We start from the raw sequence: 20,388 nt of genomic DNA on the forward strand, positions 1-20,388 counted from the left end.
TCAATCTGTGTATAAACACGGAAAAAAATACAATCAATAATTATTGTGGTACTCCGAAGGAGTTACTTTTGTTTCTTTCCACACAGTCCAGTTTCCCAAAGAAACCGAATGCGTTAGTATTAAACTGTATTTTTGGTGCTTAGCCACATTTTTATACACTTTCTACCTGCTTCATGTACCATTCGTTACTGCAGGCTAGCACACCCAGAAACATTTAAAACATCTCAAGTCATTCGTTCCGCTACACTTTTGCGCGCACTTGCTCATTTGCGCACCTTGTTTTTCATAATATAAAAGACATCAGCACTTGCGGCTAAATACACTCGTGAAATGAAGATCCTGCACGGAACAATCAGAGCATCATTATACCACGTAATCGCCTCTCGGCAGGCAATGTTTGCATTTTTAAGCTCTACTTCACCCATACCAAACTGAACTCACGCATTTTTTAAAGAACGTGTTGAGCATTCCTTCGGTGTTCCCTGGTTCGCTCATTATAACCCATTGCCAGAGCGCTTTTCATGGTGTGGGCTGAAATGCAAATTTGAGCTTATATATATCCTTTTCACAATACAACAATATACATCATCACCATCATCATCCCTCTGGTTGCGTCCCTTGCAGGACGAAAGCCTCCCTATGGATGTCCAGCGACATCTATCCAGTGCTTGCTGAGTCCATCCCTTCCTAGCAAATTTTAGTAGTTCATCCATCCCTCGAGTCCTTGGCCTACCTTTTGTGTTTACAGTCTAATGGCAGCCGCACCATTGAACGGATAGTGCAGCTGTTGTCCCTCGTGCGCATGCCGTGACACACCCGTGCGCAGTTTCTTCAACAATTTCACCTATAATATATTTGACACGAGTCTCCTCCAAAATTCATAACGCTGTTTTTGTCTCCCTAATACATGACCCTTAGAATTGTTCTTTCAATTACCGTTGGGCCGAAATAGGCTTCTCTTTAGATCGCTTAGTGAGGCCCCAAGTTTTGCCCCTTATGTCAGTACTGGAACAATGCAGTGAAAGAAGCTTTTTGAGTGACAGAAAAAGTTTTCAGTTTATCAGAATTTTTACCAAAGTGGCCCACCGAATCATTTGTCTACCAGAAATTTCTTTTTCATGATTTCTTTCAGCACGTTTGGCAAGCCGAATACAGGCATGTATAGTGTACTGTAAGCTGTACTGCTAACTGTTTTCGATATTTTGTTACCTACCTTGAAGTCACGTTCCTTAGCAAGCTTATTTACCATTCTTTTGTGTTTATTTTTAAGGTTGCAACAAATGTTCCGATCGCCAAAATTTCGATGCATGCTCTGAAGTTTCAGACTTGTCTGACTGAGGAAAACTATGAGCTCGGCAAAGTTTAGGTTGCTGAGATATTCCTCATTGATAAGCACCCCCTCCCTAATTAGTTTCGTGACCACACCTTACCGACAGGCTGTAAATGATTGAGAAGATGCTGTGTCCGCTATTCGGACACCCATTTGTATGAACTTACTAATTCTTTGATAGAGCCGTAAAGTTCCGTGCATTTCTCGTATACATTTTTAATGAGTGCGATGTCTGTGTTGTCGACTCCACATTTCTGTGACGCCCTAATTACGGCTGAAGTGGGCACTGAGTCGAAAGCTTTTTTATATTCTATGAATGTCATGCCCAACAGTGTATTATGCTGTAAACCTTTTTGAGTGCCTGGTTTAAAGCATGAATATGTTATAAAGTTGAGAATCTTTGCCCAAAGGCGGTCTCCTCTCGTGGCTGTTGACTGTCTAATCTCGCCCTAATGCGGTTTGGAAATAACGTTGGAAAGTAGAACAAGAACCAAAATTGTGTTTTTTTCACCCCTTTGGAACACTTAAAGTCCTCAGACGCTACGAGAACGCTTATTTTCAATTCTTTTAGCAAAATATCCCCGTCAGGGGACCATACAAGGACTGTAATAGCACCATCTCCTGCAGCTTTACCCTAATTTCCTGCTTAAATACCGTTTCTAAATGATATCTCCTAAATTGCGGAAAATGTCCGACATTAGTAAATGGAAAAATTGTGTCTGAGCAAGGGTAAGTAGCTAGAGGTTGCCATAAAATACGTCGTCTGTATTTACTATATCATTCGCATTTTTGGTATTTTGTGACTATTATGCTGGAGTGCAAGCATCATATTTTTGCCAGTACTGAGTTCCCTTCTAGTCGCTTTGAAACATCCCCCTGTTTCGATTCTGCTTGAACTGCTACCACGTTAAATGCACTGATGTCGACAGTCTACGTTTGGTGATGAATGTAAATAACAAGGCCAATACTATTCGGTCCCAAGCACTGTGCGATGACATTTTTTGGCTGTTTTCAACAACAGCCTTAGTTTGCTGAGATAACTTCAAATGCCATTGTGGCTATTTCTCTCCTATAGATAGTGCAGGCTCAATGACCCCATTCGTGAAATGACTGTTGGCAGTGTCCACATGGTTGCTTGAATGCGCCACACGGAGACTTTGTTCGTAAGTATCAATTTTAATTATTACCCATTTCTCCCGCAGAGGGCAGGTCAGGCGGCATTAGCTTTAGCGTCATTCTTTCCATTGTTAAATGCACGTGCGACGGCTACTTAACATCCTGTGACAACTTGTTTTACCTCTGTCGATTACTTGTGATGCATGGACCATGCTTGGAGTGCCTGGTTAATTTTAGGTAGTTTTACTTTTGTTTACAATTTGTGCCTTTTCTAGTTCATTTTCCATTCTTTCTGGTGCGCAGGAAGGTATTCCTCAGTCGAATGTTATTCCAATCAGCGAACGCAGCCAGCAGTGCCCAGGGGCTGTTTCGAAAGCCTAGGCCACATTTCTCCACCTCAGGCTCCCGGAACTGTTGTACCCGCGTTTTTGAAAAAAAGCTACCCAAGATAATAGAGTAAGAAGTTTTCACTTCATTAACTGCGGATTCGTCGTCTTTGTGAAAAACGTCCAAAACCACGTCATCGTAACTGGATGCAGGCGCATGAACCCGTACCTTGTGCAAGTTTAGCTTTTGGTTGAGCGTAATGAGAATAGATACTATACGCTCAATACAATACAAAATTCTGCATTTCCTGCTGTATCTGCAGGAATAAGGAAGCCTAACGTTAGTTGATGTGTTTCAGAATAGCTGCGATAATTGAAAATATCGTCCCTTGAAGGGCAGTAGAAATTCCTCACGAGGCATTCTCACTTGGTGCCACCCTATGATATCCCATCGAATGCGAAATGACTCTGGTAAAAAAGCCAACAAACTGGCTTCGCTCGGAATAAATATTTCCCTTTGGCGCCATGGCCGGACTCAGAGATTCTTGCACCTTCTGTTTAATCGCTTGCCTTCCCGACACCTTAGGTAGCTGGAATACAGATGCCGGAGACTTAAGGGCAATTGTTGCGTTGCAAATTCATTTGAGACGTTTTCTGCCAAATGCAATCAATCAGAGGCGCCGAATTCTTGTCTACTGAGGAAATATGTTTGTTTCCTTGAGATCCTCCCGTAATATCGCTGCACGTGTTCAGTAAACCAACCGGTGGTATCCCGTGATTTTGTCACCGGAGCAGGCAAAATTTTGGACCCGGTGATGTTAAGAAGGGTGGTGCCTGAGCACCGTTCAAGGCTGCTGAGTATGTGTGCCACCCTCTCTTGATTTGCTCAGATTACGACATCTAGAAAGCATTGTTTTGTTTTCAACTTGAGCAGGAATGTGCCGATTGTACGTACAACTTATATGCCCAAGCACATATCAAGGTGCATGGTGTGGCCCGTGCACGAAACGCACACCAGGGAAGGCATTGCTAGTTCTTGTGCTGTTACCTCAAGTAAGGGTTTCTAATATATATGCACGAATATTTACTACATACTCCTTACGAATAGCCAGTAAGCGATGACGTAAATATCTGGGTGTATGACATGACCCGTGCATTCCACGCGTAATATGTGTGGCATAGCAGGTTGTTCCTCTTTTCGCTAAAGGTATCCTGCAACACTCTTTTGAACTTTTTACTCAGTCCTAAATGCTTTAAGAACATCGTAACTAAGCGCATCGAGTACTTAGAATGAGGGCCACAAAGTATCTCAGCCAAAAAGTACTGCTCTAAGAACTACAGATCACTTGAAACCCTCCACAAAAATTTTTCTAACTTTTCCGATTCTGGCCCTTTTTTTGTGCTTGAACTACCTCAGTACCGCCATGTCGCTTCTATTGCCGCTTTCTTATTGTTGCAGCAATAAACGCCTTCGTAGCCACTTTGAGAGAAAAATAGCCACCAAGCAACAAAAAAATGCAAGGCGCATAGATTTGGTCTGACGAGCAAATCGCGCAATGCATCTGCGTCCTGTTGATAAGTATTGCTTTCACAATGCTTCCAAACGCAAAATCAAGAGGGAAAACGTTTATCCGAAATGTCGTAGAGTACTTATCGAGGATGTTCTCTAAGTATTGTTTATAAAAATGTTACGATGTACAAACTAAGCGATATAAATCATGACGTAGCGCTTTTTAAATATATGCCGTATAGTGCTAGCACCTGTTTTAGAAGACTCGGGTGGCCACCCATCGGTTCCGTTGCCTCTTTCTGCACAAATTCGGATTAAGACTCACAAGAACCGCAGAAGCAAGACTCCTAATGTTTTGCCTCGACACATACATATGTATATGGGCTGCGAACGTCGCTTGACAGGCTTTCGTATTTGAAATGTTGAAGAATCGGTGCAGGTTTCTGAGTCGTCTAAAGATGAAAAGGGGCACAGTGAGGTAAAAAGAAGAAGGCTGCGATGCCTTCCGGGAGAAAGAGCAATAGGCTGGAAACCTGCTTTTAGTGTCAAACCACTAATGCCTTACTACAGCGATCTTCGTGCAATATTGTGATGCCTTTGCTATGAAACTCTTTTTGTAGGCACATCTGTGAAGCCTGTTTTGTGAATTTTGATTATTGAAGTTTCTTTTGTAGGGCTTCGTGTGTTTGCCTATTCGTAACCAGCTTGCCACGCTATAAATTCCCAAGTTGAGAAAGGCTTTGGGTCGGTCAAAGACTGGATGGAGGAACGAGGTCCACTAACACTCCAAAGACGTTGCTGGAAACCTTTGGCAGAGGTCTTCGTTCTGCAGGGGAATGGACAAAAGTAGGCAGATGCTGATGATGGAATAGCTTGAGCTAGTTATTGAGCAACAGCCGAAGGGATGATTCGGGCGTAGAACTTCGCGGTGTTAGGCCTCGTATCGCGCTCTGAGGCCAACGTCCTGATCCGGGAGGGCGTACAATGAGAATAATTTCGCATGGAACGTCTTCAGGCTCATCTTGAGGTTTAGGTACCGTTAGTCCTAAACTTAAAAGGTTAGCTTCACTGTCTGGCTTTGAAGTCTAACATCGTAGACCAGTTCAAATAGTGAAATATACTTACGGTTTGGTGGTTAACGGCCACATTCAAACACTTCAAAGCCCAAAAGTCAGGCCTAGGCCCACAACGTACGCAGCATGGGCAATTAGACATGTATGAATCAACAAAATATGGAATCAATCAATCAATAATGAATGAAAGCAAGGGCTGTTTTTTCGGATTTTGCAGTCGATATTCCGAGGCTGGCGAAATGTCAGCGTGTATTCTGACTAAACACATTGCAGCAGATTTACGCATATTAAAGATGGTATTCAATTTTGAACTGTGCCTTCCCATTGACCTCCACATAAAAGTGGAAATGTCTTAAAAATAAGCGTAAAAATGATGAAAAAGTACACCTTTATACTTAGGCAGCCCACCTCGAATATCAACCTCAAGCACACGCTTTCGGAATTTAAAATCAAGAACTTTTTTCGGCACCTAGCTCTCATTGCGTGCTTAGAAGGCAAAAGCTTTGTGATTCGCATTCAACTTCTCTGATGCAATATCTTGTTTCTGTCTATTTCCCTGTTTTTGTGTGTTTTTTTTTTGTTCTAACGTTAACCGATCCAACCACCTATTTTCCTGCTACATCATACATAGTACTTCTCTTTATCGCTTTTCTGCAATCGTCTTACGGTGCAAGTTACTCCAGCTAGCGTACTTGAAGACGCCAGAGCTGCCCTAGGGTCAGGGGTCTGCGTGACTGGTAAGCATCTGGTCTGCTCACGTGCCATCACGCTCCAGTGCCACTGTGCACGCACTATTGTACAATTTTTACGTTTCGAATTCACAGTAATGTGGATTTTTTAAGCGGGTGTATATTTTTAAGTGTATACACTTCCATTCAAAGCGCGATAGTTTGGGCCAAAGCCCCAATTGCGTGGGTCTCCCGACCAAGCAAACAGCTAAAACTTTTTTTTACGTTTGAAAAGGGCGCAGATAGCACAGTTAGTAAAGTACTCGTCATTTAATGTGCAATTTATATTTATTTACTCTTTCTTGCCTAGGCCACTTTTTGAACACAGAGCTATAGCAAAAACGGCGCTTTTTCAAAAATGGTGTGCTTAAGGCTCTTGTTTGTCTTTATACACGGACAAAAAAGCTTAAAACTAAAATTCATCACGATTAGCCAAAAGCGTTGGAGATAAGACATTTACTTGTGGCAATCAGAACTGCCGCCGTTGCTTTTTTTGGTTGTTAGAGCTGCGTGGTGTTACTTGTGTGTGCAGATAATTGTGAGCTCTGAAACAAGTTTCGTAATAGGATGTTTCTTGCATATCTGCCTGAAAACATTTTCCTGAATAATGCAAGACCCTCCTCAGATCGGCTGTCGCCACGTTTACAGCCACTATTGACAGGTAACTGCTATGATTAGGTCGATCAGCATGGATCGTTATCGCTATCTTTGGATAAGGCTCGCCATACACGTACAGATACGAGCATCGTCCTCAGGCCTTACTTACTACTGAGTGGAGAGAAAATTATCCGCCAGAGTAAACGCAGTATTATCATTAGAATTATAACCTGCTGTTCTGCATGCGCTTGTGTTTTTTCCGTAAAGTTCACCAATAAGTTTTGTATTCTACTCGGATGGTTTAGGTGAACAGTTACATTAAAATTTTTGGAGTCTTTTACTTCCAAGTTTCCTACGCCCTGGTGTCCAAAGCGTTCTCACATAAGCTCGGTGTCAGGTAATATAGCAGGTCAAATATGGACCCACAAAAACGTTGAGTTCCCTGGTTTTCAATTTGTAATTATAGATAAGAACTGAGTGCTTCATGTTGTACAGGGAAAATGACAAAGTCATCAGTGCCGGTGTTCAGGGCAAATTGTGCGCTGTCCCGCACTGTGGAAATAATTTTGACGACTATGACAACTTCATTAAATTCTTCATTTCAAAACTCATTGCACATCACAACGTTATCTATATTTTTCTATATTGGTAGTTCAAAGTACAAGCCTCGTTCTAAAATTTTGACAGAAACGTTGGAGAGACGTACCACTTTTGTGTATAAAAGGCATCACGAATCTCCCAGCATTACTCCCCTACAAGGCACCACCACTGCTGCTTGGCAAGTAAGTACCTAAAAGTACTCGATTAGAACAAATCTATTCGCAGACAGGCAGTGGCATGCTTCAAAAAAATATACAATATAAAAGAATGGCGTGGCAACATCAATGCATATTTGCTTCAGAATACTCTCAAATACCTTTGAAGAGGACAGTTCAAAGTCGCTCTACGAACAAACAAAATACTTCATTCTGTAAGACATAACATACAGATATCCTCTTAGCGCCTTTGTTCTGAGCTGTCACCTCTTGTTCTTAAACATGACGTTAAGTATCCACAATCCCATTCTGAACAACATAGTCGCTGTTAATTATGTGGTGCCCAGTACATTAGAGAAATTTTTCACTCGTAATGGCGTAGTATTGTTTATCCGTGTAATTACGCCATTACCATACAATCTTGATACACTACGTTATGCATTGGGCAACAATTTTAACCAGGTATGTAGGGGTATGAGAAGCCAAGCCGCGTTTCCTTTTCTTGAAAAAAGCAAGAAAGCATAAAAATTCGCAAAATCTTGACCGCCCACTCTGGGGGGTACCAAAAGCCCTCGGGCTGCGCAGCCAATCGAAACAGGGAAAGCACGCGAAAGAACAGGCGCAACGAAAGCAACAACAAGCCAACACATTTCCGCCGCAGGGTGAAACACATAGTGAAGTTTGTTGAACCCAGGACCTTCTTGCATCATCTTCTGATGGCACGCATTCTGATTTTTTTTTACTATCAGTCTTTCTGCAATCATTTCTTAGAAACGAGCCAAAAATTCCACGCTGTTATTTCGTCACTCAATTTGTTTGTCTGCGCTGCGTGCTGTGACTTCTTCTGTTCGTCCTGTCCTTTTAGAGGAATTTTATTTCCATCATATCAGACCAACTAGCACGTCGTAATGCTTTGGTAAACAGGCGCAACCAACAGCACGCAAGTTCCATGGGTGCGTGCCGGAAACAGAAAAGTTTTATTGCAGGGAAGCAAGTTCAGCCAAAGGACGTAAAAAAAACAAATGTGACGGATGATATACAACGACAATTTACCAGTAAATAAATTTAATTACTATGACTGAGAAAACCCCGCATGCTTTAGTTTTGGAAGGATGTAAGCAGGGTGAGAAGGTGAAAAAAGTTGCACTGTGGCTCTAAATTTTTAGATTAAACGGCGCTTGCACCTGTCGTCTAGCCTTCAGTAACACTTTAAATAACGCTTTTTTATTTGCCTTGGTACAAGTCAGGTTAGTCAGAAACGGCAGCAGTTCCTTGAGAATTACCGCGCAGTTCTTGATGGAATGCTGTAGTATGTCCTTTCCTGTTTGCCGAGCGACGTCCTCCGGCCGTGAGACTTTGTGGGCATCAGTAACACCGCGGTGAGAAATGGCCTTGTTTTAACTTGTTTTTGATATCGTTTTGTTGTCTAGAGCCCTGAAATTCTCACAGTCTTCCGCACAGCGTTGAAGTCCACGAGAAAGTTCAGACCCTTGATAACGTCTAAGAATGATTTAATGGAACGGAAAGACGACACAAAAGCTAATTTAAAAAAACTCGTACTTCAACACACCAACAAATAGCCGTGTTTGTTTTTCCACTGTAGACACACCTACTTCTGCTCCACCGGCATTCAAGAAAGATGGTGGCTGGAAAGACAACTATGCTGCTTGTGGTTATTGCCACCTTTTCCCTGTTGGGTAAGAAACCGTCCTTAATTTATTTACTTTTTTCGTCTTGATGAATGAACCCCTCGGAACTAAGTTAAGCACTTCATAATTTGTATCAGAGTTTAAAACCGCCCATAGACTCCTGCCACCAATAAAGCAATACACTGAATATGAAGAGAGACGGGAACGGGAAGCAACACTGACTGCTGCAGTTAATTTAGTCACTCAGACTCCGTCTCGCCTTCCTTCTTAACTCTGTATATATAAATCTATAGACATATATATATTGCAACGTAGGAAAGGCGACGCAGCTGTCTTGTAGAAAAAAGTTTTTTTGAGTGAACTCGTGCTCCCCTAACAACTGAAAGGTTACATAGGCTGCGACGCTGCAGTCAACAAAGTCGCATGCGCCGACGAGTGTCGGTATATCGAACGCCGCGGCGTCGGCTCTTCGGGCATTTATCGTTCGGCGTGGGTGTTTTTCGAACCGTCGAATTACACCCAGACCACTGTAGATCAAATAAGACTATTCTAGGCTGGTGGCGTTCGTGCGAAACATTCTCGATATCAAATGAGAAACCCCGAGGGGCATAATAAAGAATGAAAGATGTGCTTCACTCGGGGAAAAGATAGCACTGACTGGTGCACTTGGTCGGTAAAAGGGAAAACATAAAAAATAAAACCAATGCATGGTTCGAGGCAACACACACACACACGCACACACGCACACACGCGCACACGCGCACACGTGCACACGCACACACGCGTGCACGCACTCATACGCACATGCACACAATGTCGAAGGGCTCAGAAGGGCAAGGAAGCAGCTGTAGAAGTCCAGCAGGCGGAGATGTGGGCGTTGTCCGCTGCTGGCAAGATGGGCACGAAGCAATGTTGCGGGCAACGTAGGTGGAGAGCCCAGGCCAAAAGAAACGACTTCGTATGCCGTCGTAAGTTTAGTGGAAGCCCACGTGAGGCCGGGTTGTGACTGCTGCCGTAACTGTCGTAATATCTCTAAAGAATGACGTCATTTCACCTCTCAGCCAACTGAACTGCGTTACACGCGGTTCTTTTGTCTATAGATCACGATACCGCTTTTGCGTCGGTAGTCTGAACATAGCCAGATCCGCTAAAGCATAGTCGTGAAGGGCTTATAATATCACCTTTCCAATAGAGTGCGCTACAACGGGAACCAATCCCTTGCCCGACGACTGGTGATTTGAATGCTACAAAACACCACTCAAAAACTGGAGGTGCTGAAGCTGCCGACGCGCCCGGCTGTTCGGTGGTTGTATTGTGCCGTTGAGCTGATCGATTATCGTGCGCCAGCAGGTTTCGGTTCTTTGAAGAGTAGGCAAATGCGACAGGCCGTCATCAAGCGCTGTGTAGTTGACAGGTGTGAAAGGGAGGGCTTTATAGGGTGATAATGACGCAGAAGTCGTATGCGACTCAAGAGGGCCCCGAGAAAGTGCATCCGCATCAAGGTTCTTTTCTACGCACTTGTAAGTGACGGTGTAGTAATACTCTTGAAGTCGTAGAGCCCCGCGTCCGAGGTGCCGTGATAAACTTTTGAGTGTCTGCTACCAGCCCGGAGAAAAACGGTAGCCACGCTGGCGGCTGGTCCCTAAAACGCCCCATGCCCAGCTGCAGCGCCAGTGGGGTTGCTCGTGGCTTCATGGTGCAAGGCTTGCTACAGTAAATACCGCCCGAACGGCGCTCCAGGGGTGACATCGGAAGGCGTAAAGGACGAGATTGAGGTCGACCTTCACCACTTCAGAGGACTGTGAGAGACAGGTGCAGGAGGACGTATATTCGGAAGCATTGCAGCCGTCACAGATTCAGAACCAGCATCTTGTAACGATGATATTCACAACATAATGGGAAGAATATTGATAAGGATGATTGATCTTGATTTTGATCAAGTTCAAGCAAAGGATGGTGCCCATAATGTATTACCGGGTCATTGTAAATAGGACGCAATGCTGAGAACGGGTTCAAAGTGTGTGTGTGTGTGTATATATAGATATATATATATATATATATATATATACAGAAACACAGGTCGGCAGTCTACAACGCCAAAGGAGGCATAGGGGTGTGGTTAGGCTCTATTTTTTACTACGGTTAATGAAGTTAGGATTTTTTTAATATAAGGAAGAAAGAAAGAAAGGAAAACACGCGCCCAGAGTGGGGACCGAACCCACGCCTTTCGATTAGATCTCGAATGCCTTACCAATTCGGCTATCTGGGTGGCTGTGCTCTTCTTAACTTTCTGGGCTATTTATATTTACTAGAAGTGTATCTGACGCTTGAGGGTGGTAGCCAGTGCCACTCTGACTACACGGGGAGAAGGGGACCTTCTTTTCAACCCCCGCGGCGTGACTCGAACGTCTACAGCCTGTCATGAGTGGGTAACTGTCGGGAAGCCCTGTTATGCAACCTAGGCATCAAGGCTGCCAGAACCGAGACCCTCGCTAGGCTTTCGCATAATATAGTAAGGAGATGAGGGCTCGTTGAGGAAATACAGAAACATAGGTCGGCAGTCTACAACGCCAAAGGAGGCATAGGGGTGTGGTTAGGCTCAATTTTTTTACTACGGTTAATGAAGTTAAGATTTTTTTTATATAAGGAAGAAAGAAAGAAAGAAAAACACGCGCCCAGAGTGGGGACCGAACCCACGCCTTTCGATTAATCTCGAATGCCTTACCAATTCGGCTATCTGGGCGGCTGTGTTCTCCTGCCAACCTATGTTTCTGTATTTCCTCAACGAGCCCTCATCTCTTAACTATATTATGCGAAAGCCTAGCGAGGGTCTCGGTTCTGGCAGCCTTGATGCCTAGGTAGCATAAGAGGGCTTCCCGCCAGTTACCCACTGATGACAGGCTGTACACGTTTGAGTCACACCGCAGGGGTTGAAAAGAAGGTCCCCTTCTCCCCGTGTAGTCAGAGTGGCGCTGGCTACCACCCTCAAGCGCCAGATACACTTCTAGTAAATATAAATAGCCCAGAAAGTTAAGGAGAACACAGCCGCCCAGATAGCCGAATTGGTAAGGCATTCGAGATCTAATCGAAAGGCGTGGGTTCGGTCCCCACTCTGGGCGTGTGTTTTTCTTTTTTTCTTTCTTCCTTATATTAAAAAAATCATAACTTCCTTAACTGTAGTAAAAAAATAGAGCCTAACCACACCCCTATGCCTCCTTTGGCGTTGTAGACTGCCGACCTATGTTTCTGTATTTCCTCAACGAGCCCTCATCTCCTTACTATATATATTATATACATATATATATATATATATATATATATATATATATATATATATATATATATATATATATACGGCGGTCGCGAAAGGAAAGTTTCTAATGGTCCTCTTAATAATGTTATTTTGGCGACGTAAATTGGGTGCAAGTCAGCGGAACGTCGATGGGAACTCGAATCGGACCCAACTACGCTAATATCTTTATGACTCACCTCGAATCAAACTTTCTTGACACTCAAAATTTAAAGCCACTGCACTAGAAAAAGTGTATTGACGACATAAGGAATGGTATGGCAGCACAGTTACGCGGATCTCCTAGCCTTCATTGAGACATTTCATGTAGCCCATCCTAGTTTTTCCTTGCTCATTGCTACTCGAAACACAATGTGAACTTTCTGGATGTTACAATTACTACTTCGCAAGGTCGGCTTAAAACTAAACTGTATAGAAAACAGACCGACACGCGGCAGTATTTGCACTTCCAAAGTAGCCATGTCAGACATGTGCAAGACTGCAATACCATACAGTCAAGCCCACCGTTTTAGGAGAATTTGCACCAACCGAGCTGACTTTCACTCTAACTGTCGACAACTTAAGACCACCCTCCTGAACAAAAAATTCCCGGAACAACTTATCGACTACGCTATTCTGTCAGCCAACCGATTAGAGCGTAACAAAGTATTTAAAGGAGCCATGAAGAGAAAACACAAGTTTGGTTCATTCAAAAGATTGTGTCGTTAGAATCATACTGACACCACTTTTAACGTAAACTTCGCTCAAATAAGCTACATAATTAGGAAAAACGGGAATGGTCATGCGACCCACCAGCTCATTTCCCGCAACAGAACCTGTGATGTCACATGGGCTAAGCTCTGCGATTAACGGAGGCTGGCAGAAGCAGACGCAAATTAGGTAGTGCTTACAAACTACACGAACGAGCGATTTGCGCTTAAATTTAGGGCACATTCTTTACAAAGCAATAAGAATGATGGGACAAACAGTGGAAGTTACGAAAGCACATGTAAACATAGAAGTACTGATGCGTTCTGCTGTTCGTACTGCGCACAGCATGCTTTGGTTTAGCTGCACAGCACTACGGGGCTTGGGGTTGTCTCAGACGACACTGGCCGATTGACGCAAGCAACGGTGTCTTACGTGACCCCATTTGTCGAGCGAGCACTGTTTCAGGGAACGAATATTTTCTCCCACAACAAAAACAAGCCAGGTTTAAATGCGGGCAAAAACAAACCAAACGCTTGCCAAGGTATGGTGGCGCCATCTAGGTTACGGAACGTAAAGAAACGCGGGAACAAACCAACACCGCTGTACAGGGTGGAGACAACCTTTGAACGGTCCCGTGCCGCCGCAATTGGGCCAACGGGCTCAACGCGTTATTCTTTTCGTTTCCCACGAGACCTAGCAACGCGAAACAGACAATATGATTCAAACTTCTTCAGTAAACCGCGTTGCGGCGATAATTTTAGCGCGGTTTTGACACAATGACTTGCTTCGGCGGCGAGCGAGCAACCGAACATGGCGGCGCCAGCGTTACGCGTCTCTACCCTGTACGACGGATGCGTGAATAAAGGTACTCTAGGCTGCAGAGCGGTCGGTTCCCTTGATGTCACTTGGGACCACGAACGCACGATTGAGCGGGAAAATCAAAATTTTAACCTAAATTGTTTAATTTCTCAGTGAATAAAGCACCGTTTGTATCCGGACAAGCGCTGGGGGCACTATAAAACACGAAATCTTTCGAATAAAACCAACTTGCATTTTCTCTTCATGGCTCCTTTAAAGAAAAAGCCCTGAAATTTATTCCGCAAACAAACTTAGTTTTGACCCACTCAGCCTCCGCTCCAAGAGTGTCAACTGTACTAAGAAAACATCAAAATATCCTAATTCAAAGTGAACGCTCAAAAGTGTATTCCCAGAACCACCACGCGTTGTGAACCGGCGTAATAAGACTTTAGACGACTTTCTTACTCGCTCTCGTATGAGCCGACCAGAAACTACAGGTGTCATGCCCTGTAATGAACCTCAATGTAAACTATGCCAACTCGTGACCACTAGACATCGTGCCACCAGCACGGCTTCAAACTGTTACTTAAACATAAAAGGTAACTTTAACTGTGGCTCCGTTAATGTAGTATACGTTCGAAAGTGCACTGTTTGTAGGCAACAATATATCGGCCAAACTGAAACACCCTTTCGAATACGGTTCAATAATCACTGCTCTTATGCGAAACGTTGACCTTATTTGCCCCTGTCAAGACATGCGAACGGTCCTGGTCATGCATTTGAACATCTAAACGCAACAATTTTAGAATCCGCTTTTAAAACCTACCACGACAGCGGGATTCGGGAATCATATCATTTGTAAGTTTGGGTCAGTGACGCTTGGTATTAATGGCAGTTACGGAAAACTAACGTGCTAATTCCTCAAATAAAATAGGCGACCTCTTACTGTTATCACATTGTTCATTAATCCTACCCTTCAATTTCCCATCAGAATTCCTCAGCTTGAAGAATTACAAGTGGTAATCTCAGCTTCATCAATTAGTTATAAAAGGTAGAATGTTCTTACTGTACTGATACCACTTTTCCAACTCCCTCTTCGTTCATCGTTGGCAGGTGTTTCCATGTATTCCTTAGCTATTTCTTTGCGGTGACAACTTGCGGTATAGCAGCGGACCGTCATCTTGGTCATTTTGCCGCAATAGCAAATTGTATTTATGCCCCCATGAGCCCGGCCGGTTCTCCTAAATAATGTTCTCTTTTACAGTGCACAACGGGGACGCCTATTCCGCGGGGGAGGCCGAAGCAAGTGAGTAAGACTATTGACTTCTTCTGTTCCAGGTGTATGTACAACGCACTTTACTATTCCTGCAGGGAGCATCGAACAAGCTAGGAGTGGTGTTCCACAGGAAAGCTTTGTTCCCAAAGGTTAGAGCACTTCCTAATACAACTGGGGAGAAATTTCTACAACAGCTTTCTTTTCTTTCAGGCCGAGCCGAAGAAACTGAAAGAGCTCCGCAGCGCTTGGGCGGCGGCAGTAAGATTATCTTCATTTTTTTATTTAATTTGTGTGAGGATAATGGCAGCTTTACTGTGGCTTTTTCTGAAACTAAAACGTGCAGCCCTGAAACTATCATTTTCGAGAGTGGTGTTACAAAACAGAGAAATGAATCGGCATAAATATGGGGCGTTTGCTGCAATAAGTTGCGTTGCATTTGGAATATAACAATGCAATGGTGTCTAATTCCAGAAGGTAATATACTGAAAACACCTAACACAAGAGATTCGGTGCGATACATCGGTGTAATGTTTAATTACGATTGCTGACTACTGTGGGAATAAAAAGTAAAAATGACAGACTTCAAATTTTATTCCCCAGTTCGATGCCTTGAACGTTTTCACCCAGGACACGCAATCGGTTACTCACGTTTCACCGGCTGTTTTTTTTTTTTGACCCAGGCAAAAAGCGAAATCGCTCATGTATCACGATTTTATAACAAGGACTGACTGACTGGTGGTTTAATATCAAGGAAAACCTTCGACTACATCGCGTCTCACACGCGACGTGTAGCTTTGGCGCCTAAACTGTCTGCTCCTGCTTCTCTATTTCTAACCGCACCTTCTTTTGCTGAAAATAGTGTTTAAATTTTGCTGCGCGTTACAATCAGCTTTAAATTAACCGTGACCCTCGCCATGAAGCCGAAGTCCTCCCAAAATCAGACTTATGGCAATCCGAAATAACCAGCCACCATTACGGTTGTACATTCTTTTGTAGCCGTTTTTCAATCGTAATACCTTAGTCACCTGTTGCGCATAATTCTGAGGTTTGAATTAACACCTCGCTCTTGTCTTTAATAATGCGCGAAAGTGATGAAGCCTCCTTTGAGTGCAAGGTAAAATAACTTGTAGACAGCGAGTGGAACCTTGAAGAATCAGGTGCCCTTGGCGTTCCGGAGGCATGAGTGCACGACTGACGAAAACATGGCAGAGTTAACACTTTTAGTGTTCCCCGTACAAGGTAATGCCAGCCGGAACTAGATAAGCAAGTTTAAGGAGCACAAGGGACTTTATCGGCTGCGGTTGCGCGTGTCAAATAACACGTAATATTTGCCAAGTACGTTGGGTTATGTCTTCTACAAGTGCTTGATAGAATCGGGGTAAAATATATTTTTCGAGTTTTTCTAACAAAATGACCGAAGCCTCACTATATGGAGCGCGTTCGAATTGTACAAATAGGGTAGACGTCTTAACACTAGTTCAGAAGCCGAACATGGCATTCCTAAGTCAACACTTAGTTCATAAGGAACAGCATCATAAGCCTGGTGGCGTTCATTGCAGGACAAAAGTCTCTTTCAAAGATCTCCCGCCACACGTGTCGAGTGCTAGCTGAGTCCGGGCTTTCCCCAATATTTCCGTAGCTCATCTCATATCGAGCCCTCGGCAAACACCTGTTGCATATGCGGCAACAACCCTCTTAAACGGATGGCCCACCTGTTGTCCCTGATACGCATTACGTGACTCGCCCATGCCCATTTCCTACGCCTCACTTGAAATAGAATGTCCTCCACGTTCGTCTTCTCCCTAATTTATGTGGCTGTTTTCCTATCCCTGGGCGTGATGTTGTACTTCACGCAATATTCTCTCCCTAAATCTTAGCCGAGGTTGAGATAAAGGGCAGATATTACCAGGGACCTCCATCAGCATATTGTCAACAAGTAGTTAAGGAGAGTCATAGTCCACCTGAAATGCAGACGATGCCTGTGAAACGCGCACTTCGTAAGCTGCGTGGTTGAATCCGAGACTGGAATTCACTCGATTTTTGCAACCATTTTTTACGCCGTTTGCCCTTTCTGGAAGCGTACTTTTATGGCTCACACACCGAGGCAGGATGTTCACGCAATGGGGCATTTATGCTATCACTATGAATGAATGCGCGCGCCTGAGGGTCCTCAAAATAAAGATACTAGTGTTTAATGTAGGAAACTATTGTTTAATACCGATCTGAAAAAAAACGCTTGGAGCGTATGTACTCATTTCGGAGAAAATTTCTACTAAAGACGATAATCTTCGTGCCCCTTGCCACTAACTGCCTCTCTCCTTTTGATGGACTTGTTGGCCAGCATCCCTGTTCTGCGTATGTGTATGAGGCCGCGTAGTAATCGTGTCCTAGTGATTTTTAGTTCATGCTCGGGCGCTGTTAGTAAGAGTGCATCTTAGTGCTGGCACAAAAATAACACATCTCTATCAGATAATCATAAATTTCAAATCATACTGGTGCTTTACAGACGCAATTTCTGTGATGCAACTGTGCAGATGCAAAAAAAAGGCTTCACAGATTCAATTGCACAGATGCAAAAAAATGCTTCACAGGTGCAGGTATTGTTTGGATAGTTGAAGCTGTGTGCGGGTGTGTGTATTTTTTTTTTTCTCTTGTATTGCTCTATTTCACCATGTATTGTCCCTTTGTTCGAGTGCAGTTATTATGGCCCTCGTGCTCGCGCCCCTTCTGGGTCTGCATAATGTCCTAAATTGTAATTAAATTGAGGTGCCCGAAATACCTTAACTGGTTTGAACTAACTTTAGCAGTTGGTCCAGCACAACCTATTTTGTAAAATATACTCATGTCCTAATCCAAACCTCAATGCTTTTTTTTCTACAGTGAACACAAACAAAGGGTTCAACTTCTAAACGCTAACACCACCTGGCCGCTTAGGAGTGCAAGTTTGAGTTTCCCAGAGAGCAAGATCCCTCACTCCAGTCATCCTGAAAACGACACTCGTGCTCCAATAGCGGTATCTTTAACTAATGATTATGAGGTGGCTTTAGCATAAAGAGCCTGTAATGGCAATATTTTGGGGAATATGGAACTTTGCACGAAGTCAGGTTTGAAACTGCAATAAATGTTTTTGATTTATTTGAAGTTACCATCTCTATTGCCTACTTCAAAATGGGATAGCCAGTTGCGAGACTGTGACTGGCTTAGCCAGAGAGTTCTCGGTGCAATTGTTTTCGCAAAGCAGTATCCCCGCATGGGGCACTTTGGGTAATCTTGGTGACGGTATTGGTGACACCGCAGACTCCGCGCCCCCCAACAAAAGCTGGAAGCAACAGTGGAGATGTGGTTTAAAAACATCAAACGGTGGCTGTCGGAGCCCAGGTCAAGCGCCGGCGGATGGGCTCCCTGTCTGTTTAACAGGCAGGGAGCTCCTGGACCTCTCGCGGTATCAGAGTAACCCGACCGAAGAACAACCCCCATCCCATGCAGCTATACTACGCTATATGGTATTTTCTAAACCCCCCACCCCGCCTAAACGTGATCGGTCCCTGGAAAGGGGTGGCACTGCGGTATCTTTTACCGCAATGCCATCCTTAAATTTCCTGAACCTGTTATTTTTCTCAATTTGTTGTCATGTCATCCATCAATTTAGGCCAACTTCTTGCATCGCAGTCAGTGTTCTTGATTACAAAATATATTGAAGGCATATTTGGAACAACTTACAAGGTTAAAAAACAAACGACTGGGGAGGTAATTGTTGAGCTAAACGACAAGCAGCAGAACACAAAGCTTCTAGCTCAGACTCGATTGGCTGATCTGGACATCAGGATCACACTCCACCGGCGTCTCAACAGCTCCCAGTGCGTGACCTTTGAGCCAGATCTGCTGAACGAAACCGATGCGTATCTCCTTGCGGGCTTGAAGGATCAGGGCATCACAGCCGTGAGGCGCATCAGCCTACGCCGAGACGACAAGGAGATTCCCACCAAGCACTTCATCTTGACGTTTGACTATTCAGCCCTACCACAACATATAAATACAGGTGTTATCCGGTGCTCCATCCGTCCCTACATCCCGAACCCACGGCGCTGTTTTAAGTGCCAGCGTTTCGGGCATGGCACAAACTCTTTCCGTGGCCGAACAACTTGTGCAAAATGCGCCGACTAAGATCATCCCAGCGACAACTGCCCATCCGACTCCCTCACTTGTGTGAACTGCGGGAGCCGCATGCGGCGTACTCACGCAAATGTGAAAAATTTCAACAAGAGAAAACGATAATAAACATCAAGGTCACTGAGACATAACCTTCCCAGAGGTGCGGAAGAGGTTCGCCTCTTTCCCCCAGAAGAGGTACACCGACGCAGCTCGCCGGGGGGCGGAGCGTCGTCTGGTTTCCACAGGGACACAGTTCAGCGAATCTGACCTGGTCCCTTTCCTACCCCCCGCTGGGTTGCCTCAGGCACCCCATCGTCACCCCACCGCTTGCTGAGGCAGCAGCGGTTGTGGTGCCAACCCCCTCCGTCGGGACCGCTGCGCTTCCGCCTCTAACCTCCCCGTTCTCCACCGCATTGGAGGATGCCGAGGGGATGGACACCGACGGCCCCGCATCGGCTACCACCACCAGCGCACCGCCCGTGCAACATCTGGCGCCCACGACGCCCTCGGTGGTGGCGGGTCAAACGAAGGCGGCGCATGGTTTGGTTCCATGACACTAGGCCGCAACGGGAGGTACGTAGCACTCTTACCACTGCGCTACAAAGCAAGATGGGAGCATGTGCTACGAACGCGCCTTATGTCCTTCACTCATTCAAACTACATCAAGAAGCTACTGATACAATGAATGCACGCGAAGCTGAACGTCAACGAAAACGACGAACTGAAAACATTAGAGGAGGATGTTGAATTTCCTGCGGGAAAGCTGTGGCGAGAAGCGCCACGCGCCTTGCAGCTCAACAAGAGAAGCGAACGAAGAGGGCGGGCAGCGGGGTAGGAGCGTTAGCACGCAATTAAGAAAGACGAGAACCAGGAAGTGTTCAATCAGGTAACGAGGCTGTCTCTCTCTTCGCTGTCTCTACAATTCTCTATATTTCTCTACATTTCTGTGTCTTTACATAAAGGTTCACACTATGTTCCTATTCTTGATCCGATGAATGAAACCGCATAACGGCAACACAATTGAACCTACACAGAACCCTCATGATGCTTCGCATTCTCCTCATGGTTCCCCACGGGA

The 20,388-nt window shown here is 44.5% G+C and overlaps 1 long non-coding RNA gene across 2 annotated transcripts; it reads left to right on the forward strand.

Annotated features, from left to right (window-relative positions):
• Nucleotides 1-7,355: 7,355 nt before the first annotated feature.
• LOC144146818 (uncharacterized) lies at nucleotides 7,356-18,299 on the forward strand. 2 transcript variants are annotated; one of them, XR_013317730.1, is made up of 6 exons: nucleotides 7,356-7,462; nucleotides 9,039-9,132; nucleotides 15,147-15,188; nucleotides 15,254-15,307; nucleotides 15,369-15,416; nucleotides 18,039-18,299. It is a non-coding gene; the product is annotated as an uncharacterized LOC144146818 (long non-coding RNA). The 2 variants fall into 2 exon arrangements; XR_013317731.1 differs by lacking the exon at nucleotides 15,147-15,188 and having other exon boundaries at nucleotides 15,221-15,307.
• The last annotated feature ends 2,089 nt before the right edge of the window (nucleotides 18,300-20,388 follow it).

This window comes from Haemaphysalis longicornis, unplaced genomic scaffold, assembly GCF_048455015.1.
Source record: "Haemaphysalis longicornis isolate Haplotype H1 unplaced genomic scaffold, Haemaphysalis longicornis Haplotype H1 scaffold_7, whole genome shotgun sequence".
NCBI lineage: Eukaryota > Metazoa > Arthropoda > Arachnida > Ixodida > Ixodidae > Haemaphysalis > Haemaphysalis longicornis.